Source organism: Neophocaena asiaeorientalis, unplaced genomic scaffold (assembly GCF_003031525.2).
Source record: "Neophocaena asiaeorientalis asiaeorientalis breed wild unplaced genomic scaffold, Neophocaena_asiaeorientalis_V1.1 scaffold75, whole genome shotgun sequence".
NCBI classification, from domain to species: Eukaryota; Metazoa; Chordata; class Mammalia; order Artiodactyla; family Phocoenidae; genus Neophocaena; species Neophocaena asiaeorientalis.
Window position 1 is genome coordinate 1154518 of NW_020172719.1, and position 8458 is coordinate 1162975.

At 44.8% G+C, this 8458-nt stretch overlaps 1 pseudogene; it reads left to right on the forward strand.

Moving 5' to 3' along the window:
* The window catches only part of LOC112396447 (store-operated calcium entry-associated regulatory factor-like), a 46621-nt pseudogene extending 40017 nt beyond the window's left edge, over nt 1-6604 (forward strand).
* The last annotated feature ends 1854 nt before the right edge of the window (nt 6605-8458 follow it).

Below are 8458 nucleotides of genomic sequence, written 5' to 3' on the forward strand. Positions count from 1 at the left end.
TTATTTAAGCCTCAGTTTCCTGTTCTGTAAAATAGGGTGGGGCTATCTTAGGACATTGGGTGATTTATTGAGGAAGAGCACTTAGGAAAAAGCTTTAAGGGGTGAGGGAAACAGGATAGGGAAGCAGGGAGCCAAGTGGGGATGTGGCCACAGGTAAGGTCCAGCCTTAGCCTGATCCACTGTGGGCTGTGGGACTGATCATGTCACAAAGTTGTTACCCACTCCAGATGCATCCCCATGTCAGCATTGACTGTGCGGTGCTCTTGAAAGGACATAACCACCTGGTGAGGTTCCTGTCAACAGACGGCAATTCTCTGGAGAAGGGGGGTGGCTGTGAGCTCTTGGCAGTCAACGTGCTGGAGAGTGGACATGCTGGCCTGGCGACAGAGACCTACTGGTGCTGGGACCCCAACAGCAACTACTCTAGGGGTAAAATACCCGTTGCCCAGGGCTTTTGTGAGTTCACACAATAGGCAGTGAAGAAACAGTAACTATTTCTTAGCTGCGTGAGAAAGTGTACCTAGTACCATAAATGTGTACGCTCTGCCTACTGCAGATTCAACATTTTTTAGGGATCAGGGCAGAGTGAGACCCCAATATCTATGCATCTAAGCATGAGCAATATAAAGAAACACTTAGCAGATGCGAACTATTGTATATAGAATGGATAAACAACAAGTCGTACTGTAGAGCACAGGGAACTATAGTCAATATCCTCTGATAAACCACATGGAAAAGAATATGAAAAAGAATGTGTGTATGTATATATATATATATATATACACATATGAATTACTTTGCTGTACAGCAGAAATTAACACAACATTGTAAATCAACTATACTTCAATACAATAAATTAAAAAAAAAAAAAAAAGAAACACAACAGCCAGAAGTTGGCAGGGCAGCTGTGTCCTGAAGACCCCCTTTTATTCCTGGATCACAGGAAAGTTTGGGGTTCCCAAGGAAGGTAGCTGGAGCAGTGTGGGGACCCTTTAGGGACCTGGGGCAGTGGCTGCCTACCATCTGGCCTTACTGCCTTGCCACATAATTTCGTCTTCCTTCCATGTACCTAGAAGATCTTCATGCACACCTACCTGAGCCTCTGGTCATCTGTATCAACTCCTCCCCTTAACATTTCTCTATTTTGTGCTTCTAAGAACTTGAGAATTGACCACTAGGTACCACCACCTGGTCCATCCAACCCAAGACTCTGCTTTTGATGGGGCTTTCCAGAAACAGTGAGCTGGAAATGTTCCTGGGATGTCCACATTTCCTCTAATAATGTACGTCATGGGAGGAAAGAACAGTGACTTCAGAGTCAGACACATCTGGGTTTCAATCCAGCTCTGCCACCTGATGGCTGTGTGCTCTTGATCAAGTTGCTTTACCTCTCTGAGCCTCAGATTCTCCCTCTGTAAAAATGTGTAAATTAATGTGCTTGCTCAGAACGGTGATTAGGAAGATTAAGAGCCTCATCACGTGAGGTGCTCAGCACATAGTAAGCCCTTGATAAACACTGACTCTTTGCCCCTTGTCTCCTCTGGAATGATGTTATGTATTTGGTCCTGTCACCCCTGGGGGAGCAGCTTTCCTACGTTAACCACCTGCACTAGGGGGTCTGGCTTGTTTAGCCTAATGAACTTCTTTACCCTCTGGGAAGAGGCCCTCATCCTGTCGGTTTCTGGCCCCAGTTCCAGGAACTGCCCCACAAAGCCTCAATTCTTTCCTCTCAGCTGTTTCTTGCATCTCCCAGGAGACTATCTCTTTTATGAGCATCATCTTTGTTCCCTCATCCGCACTTTCCTTGTAAAGATGGTTTGGCCAAGGTGGTGCCTTTGCCAGTAAGCTGTGTCTTTTGTTTGGAATCCTGGTAAGATGGTATGGAGCCCTAGTGGAATTTGCCATCACAGAGGAGGACTTGAAAGGGGCCAGTGGTCCGGTGCCTGAACACCTGTTTCCTCCCTGTATTAGAGGTGCCTCTGCAGGTGAGGAGGGACTTCTAGGTCTAAAATGTCAGGGCACAGACAGCAATATCCCAGCCTGACCTTGGGGTAGCTAACAACTAAAATGTGTCTTTTGACACAGTCTGGGGGTTCAGAGAAAGTGGGAGAGAGACCCAAGCATGGAGGGGCCCTGCCCGGAGTTCTGGGACTATCACATGCAGGCGGAGGGGATCTGGGTTCAAGTTCTGGCACGGCCACTTACCAGCTATGTGATGTAGGGCATTTTATTGAACCACTTTGTGCCTCAGTTTCTACTCCTATAAAATGGGTATGATAATGACAATGAGCCTTTTTCCCCAACACTGGCTTTTTAACTCCTTTACACATGTGCATTGTCACTTCTATAATAGCACCTGCTTTCCCTGGGGAGAAACCCCTGCACACCCAAGCCCTGTGTTTGGGAAAGATTGGCCTTAACCTCCAGGCTTCAAGTTGGGCATGTATTTCAGCCCTAGCCTATGAGCACATTCTACCCTCACACCCTCCTTGATAGTTCAGATTTGGATGCTAGACCCCTGGGGGTTCAATGACACTCCAGGGCTTCTGTTGGAAGTTGAAAAACGGAAGGTCTCTTTCCCCAGGGATTTCAGAGAGATTAGGGTTTCTGCTCGGAGCTGCTCATGGTCATTTTGCCTCCACAAAAGGAGAACATGATTGAGAAAGAAGCCGACACAGAGCCAGGAGATGAAGAGAAAAAGGTTCTTTTTTTTTTTTAAAGCATTTTTAAATTTTTATTTATTTATTTTTGGCTGTGTTGGGTCTTCATTGCTGCACACGGGCTTTCTCTTGCTGAGGTGAGCGGGGGCTACTCTTCATTGCGGTGCACGGGCTTCTCATTGTGGTGCTTCCCTTGTTGCGGAGCACAGGCTTTAGGCACGCGGGCTTCCATAGTTGTGGCACACAGGCTCAGTAGTTGTGGTGCACGGACTCAGCTGCTCTGCAGCATATGAGATCTTCCCAGACCAGGGCTCGAATCCATGTCCCCTGCATTGGCAGGTGATTCTTAACCACCGTGCCATCAGGGAAGTCCCGAGACAAAGGTTCTTGGTAACATCCATTGAATGCCTGGATCCAGCTGGGCCTGAAGATCAACCTCAGGGTTTTTAATCACTGTTTTTTGCTAAAGCCAGTTTCTGCTGGGTTTTCTGTCCCTTGCAGCTGCAGAGTCCTTCAGCCGTATTGTATATACAATAGTATTATACATCCCTCTCTGGTTGTTTGGAGAATTAAGGGAGACAAGCCATGTGAGGCTCTTAGCACAGGGCCTGGCATGCAGTAGGCACTTAATAAATGCCCCTTTCTCCCAGGGCTTCAGTTTTCTCATCTGTCAGATGGGTGCATTAAACTATATCCTATCATTTGTTAGTGGAGGTAGAGACCCTGAAGGAGAAGTCTGGGCAGTTCTTTTTGGGGGTTTTTTTGTTGTTTTTTTTGCAGTACGCGGGCTTCTCACTGTCGTGGCCTCTCCTGTTGCGGAGCACAGGCTCCGGACGCGCAGGCTCAGTGGCCATGGCTCACGGGCCCAGCCGCTCTGTGGCATGTGGGATCCTCCCGGACCGGGGCACGAACCCGTGTCCCCTGCATCGGCAGGCGGACTCCCAACCACTGCGCCACCAGGGAAGCCCTGGGCAGTTCTTTTAAAGTAACAATGAAGCACTGTGGTAGGAGAGCAATGGTCCCACACAATGTCCACATCCTAAAGCCTGTACCTGAGAGTAAGTTATGTTATGTGGCAAAAGGGCTTTTGTAAATGTGATTTAATTAAGGATTCTGAGATGAAGAGATTCTTCTAGATTATCTGCGCGGGTGCAACCTAATCCCATGAGTTCTTAAAAGAACGTAAGCGTTAGGCCAGAGAGATGCAACATTGCTGACCTTGAAGAGAGAGCAAAGGGGCCTTGAATCAAGGGATGTGGGCAGCCTCTAGAAGCTGGAAAAGTTAAAGGGATGAATTCCCCCTGTATCCTCCAGGAAAAAACGCAGCCCTGCCAACACCCTGATTTTAGTCCAGGGAGAATGGCGTCAGACTCCTAGCCTCTAGAACTGTCAGATAATCCATTTGTGTTGTTTTTAGCCACTGAGTTTATGGTAATTTGTGTTAAAAAAGAGGTAACAGGCCCAAAATGGAGTCACTTATACTAAGCTCCATGTCACCAAACTGAGATTTACTACCTAATTTAATTATAATTTCAGGAATAGAATCTTAAACCAGTCAGGAATGACTTGGTCAGCACTACTGAACCTGCCTGATAGAAGCCTGTGCCCCCACTAAAGGAAGGTCACCTTGCATATCCAATTGCTTTGTGCTAGTATAACTTCCTCGTCCTGCTCCCTTCATAAAAGCCTTTCATTTTGTACAGCTCCTCAGAGCCCCTTTCCGTCTGCTGGATGCCACACCACCTGGTTCATGAATCACTGAATAAAGGCAATAAGAGCTTTAAAGTTTATTCAGGTGAATTTTGTTTTTTAATTTTGTAGCAGCAATGGGATCTGGAGGAAACTCCCAACAACTTTGGGGGCAACAAGAAACACAGGCAGTGGTACCCCCAAATGCTTTTAGTTCTCTGCCTTTCTTGCCATTTCCAAGGGTTCTCCTTGGTTCAGAGCTATGTTCTTTGCATTGAGCCACTGATGTAATTGGCTTTGTAGCCCAGGGCAGGTCAGCTTGAGTTAGCAGACAGTTCTACTAGAATCCAAGACCCAAGCTCTTGGCCCAGTCCCTGGTTCCACTTTGGGAAATGCTGCTGGTTTAGTCCGCAGTGCCCCATTTGACTGGAATCCCAGTCCACAGTCCCCATTTGTTGGGGATGCGCTGGTTCAGTCCTTTCCCCGGTTCTACACTGGAATTGCTGGCGGTGCACACGAGGCCTTCTCTTGGCCCGTCCACAGTAACAGCTCTGTGGTTACTGCTGGTGTGTTAGCATACACAGGAGGGAAAGGCTATTTCTAATGGGAATCTCAGAAGCCAAAAGCTGCAACACTGGTGGCCATGGACTGAGTACTTCAAAGCTGTTAGAGCACTCACCACCTAACTCCAGGACTCCTGTGTTAGAATACGTTGATCCCAGAATGGGTTAGAGTAACACTAGGTCACTCAACATCCTCAAGAAAATTTCCATGCAGCGAGGCACACTGTAAACCACCACACAATCCCCGACCTAGTGGGGATTGGGTCTCCAAGAGACCCAAAGCTTAGCTGAAGAAATGGGATCCTGAAATTCCCAAGAACCGAGCACACCTTCTGGCACACCCGCTTGTTTATGTCTAAGAACTGTGGTCCCAGGAGCTGTGGATACCCACAAAAATGGCAGAATCTTAGCAAGACAACCTAGAATTATAATGGCCTTTATGAGGAATGTTCCAAGACAAGATCAATTAAGAAGTGCACTTTAAAACAAGGGCTCCCAAATCAAACAAGCAGAACAGGCTACCTAACTTAGTTGTCATGCAGAAGCCTCCAGCGGGCTTCGGAACTACAAAACAGTTTCATTAGAAGAGTCATTGCCAAAAGCTAATGAAAAATTAAAGATGTAAGATGCACATAAAATAAAAGACTATGACATAACTCATGCCACTCCCCTCCACCCCTCTTTATCTGCCATCTTCACCAAGCACCCTGGCCAAGGCTGGCGGGCTGGAAGTAGCCAGACGCTGCCCTCTCCTCAGCTTCCTTTCACTTCTGCTGACCGTGGGCCCTGCCCAGGGCTGGAACGACTTACACAGAATATTGTTGTGGGATGTAAAAGCTCTTACCCTCCACTAGGACCACTGTAGTGGAGGGCTGGCTCCAATCCCACAGTGAAATGTATTGGAGGCATAGCTGGATGGGATGCTTATACCCCAAATTCATACAGCGTCAGAACACAGGCTGGGGTGGTTATGATGCGCAGTGGGAATGTAAGACTGGTTTAGAAATCAAGCACAAATATGGAAAAACTGCCAGGTCGTAAAAGCTATGAATCCTCTGAAGGTATATACTAAGAGGCTCCTATACCTTGGAGCATAACTTAGATCACATGGAACTTCGCCTGAAGAAATTGAGAGAGTCTAGGGAAAACCATGGCTTTAACTCTTTCTCTGATTATTATAGTAAGTTGTACTCCCCAGATTCATGTGGCATCAGTGGACTGATTACCATCGTGGTGCTACTTGCTATTGACTTTGGAGTTTATATATTGTTCCTTAGTGATGGTCAAGATTCTCCTCCACCATATTCTGAGAATACTCCACATTCCCATCATTATCAGAGATTCACCAACTCAGCAGGAGCCCCTCCTGTGGGCTTTAAGGCTGAGTTCACAGGTCAACATGGTACAACCTCTGGTTTTGGCAGTGCTCGCATGGACAGCAAGGAAATGAACATTCAGGACCAGGGCTCTGGACTGGCTTGGGAACTGGAGGAATATTAGAATATTTGGCAGCAATAGAGCAGCAACACCCTTCTCAGACTCATGGTACCACCCGTCTCACCCTCCCTCATACTCCAGCACGTGGAAGAGGCCTGCTTACCACTTCTTGGAGGCACAGGTAGCTCTTTGGCATATTCAAGCTCAGAGACCAGACCCAGAACAGCAGCAAGATATGGTGGTACTAGAAGATGATAAAGAAAAGAGTTGAAGTCAAACACTGGTTGCAAAATTTCTGATTTTTCATCACTTTCTTTTTAAAGCAGTGCTACCTGCTAACAACTGGGGAAAGGGAATATACAAAAGTTCTATGGTGTTTTGTTCTGTAAAGATTTTTGTATTATTTGAGGCTAAGAGGTGATATATGACAAAATGCTTATGTAGAGAATTATATGTTTGTGTAACATGCAGATGTATATTACAGTTTTTGAAAGTGATGATTACTGTGGAACGCTAAAAATGTATTGTTTAATTTATATAACCTGTGATGCCATAAGAAGCATTAAGAATGAAGTCTTTATACCAATAGACATTGAGTCCAGAGAATTTCAGACTTAGGTGGTTTTAGCTTATGAGTCATTGCCTCATAGAAACAATGATAACATACTTGGTATTTATTACTGGGTGTTTACTGTTCTTCAGATATTTAAGCCAAGCTTTGGACTACTAATTATTCTCATCTGTGTGTTTTGATCACTTTTGAGCTCATGAGCTCTGAATTCTTCAGTGGTGGCTGAGGTTCTAGTAAATGAGAATTACCTTTTTTGGAAAAGTAGAAAATAAGTATCTAGAAGGTTGGTGTGAATGTTTGTGTGCTGAAACCAACACTTGAAACCTCCATTTCATTTTAAAAATTGAAATATTTCAATTTTTACAATATTGCTTTACAATATTATATTAGTTTCAGATATACAACATAGTGAGTGATTCAATATTTTTATATATTATACTCCATTTCAAGTTATTATAAATTATTGGCTATCTTCCCAGTGCTATACAATATATCCTTCTAGCTTAATTAATTAATGGCCACGCAGCACGGCTTGTGGGATCTTAATTCCCTGATCAGGGACTGAACCCAGGCCCTCGGCAGTGAGAGCACAGAGTCCTAACCACTGGATCGCCAGGCAGTTCCCTAGCTTATTTATTTTATAGATAGGATTTTGTGCCTCTTAATCTCCTAACCCTATTTTGTCCCTCCCCCCTTCCCTCTCCCCACTGGTAACCACTAGCTTATTCTCTATACCTGTGAGTTTGTTTTGTTATATTCATTCGTTTTATTTTTTAGATTCCACATATACACGATAACATACAGTATTTGTCTTTCTCTGTCTGACCTATTTCACTAAGTATAATACTTTCTAGGCCCATCCACATTGTTGCAAATGGGAGAATTTCATTCTTTTTTATGGCTATTCTGTTGTAGACATTTTATATATATATATACATACACACACACACACACACACACATACACACACACCACATCTTCTTTATTCATTCATCTGTTGTTGATGGACCATATTCATTTTTTTAAAGAGGTAAAGTTCAAATACTTCAACAAATGTCTTCTAATAGCAAAATCATGCAGTTCTCTGTGGAATCTCAAGTGTTGCTGTAGCCGTCTGTTCAATCTTACATTAAAATGACAGAAAAATGAAATAAAATAAGACCACCTGTGGGTGCAGGTGATCTTCTTCACTTCTTGGTCAAGGACCGAACTAAGGATTAAAGAATTGTCTAAACCAAGGGAGGATTCCCCAAAAGTTTTCTGAAAAGTTTAGAGCCCTTATTGAGGCCTATGACCCCAGGCTGCCAGGTCTTTATCAGCCTGTGCACATGCTGGTAGGACCTGGTGAAGCCCAAAAATGGATGCAGGAAGCAGAACGGCACGACCCAAGGATGACATTTGAGATCCTCAGTCTTCAACACGGTCTCCTTATGGACGAGGAGAAGCTTGCAAAATAGCAACTGATCTTTTAAAAGCTATTTCTAGAGTCTTCCCTTCCTGCACTGATCGGTCAAACATGCAAACAAAAGGAAGATAAA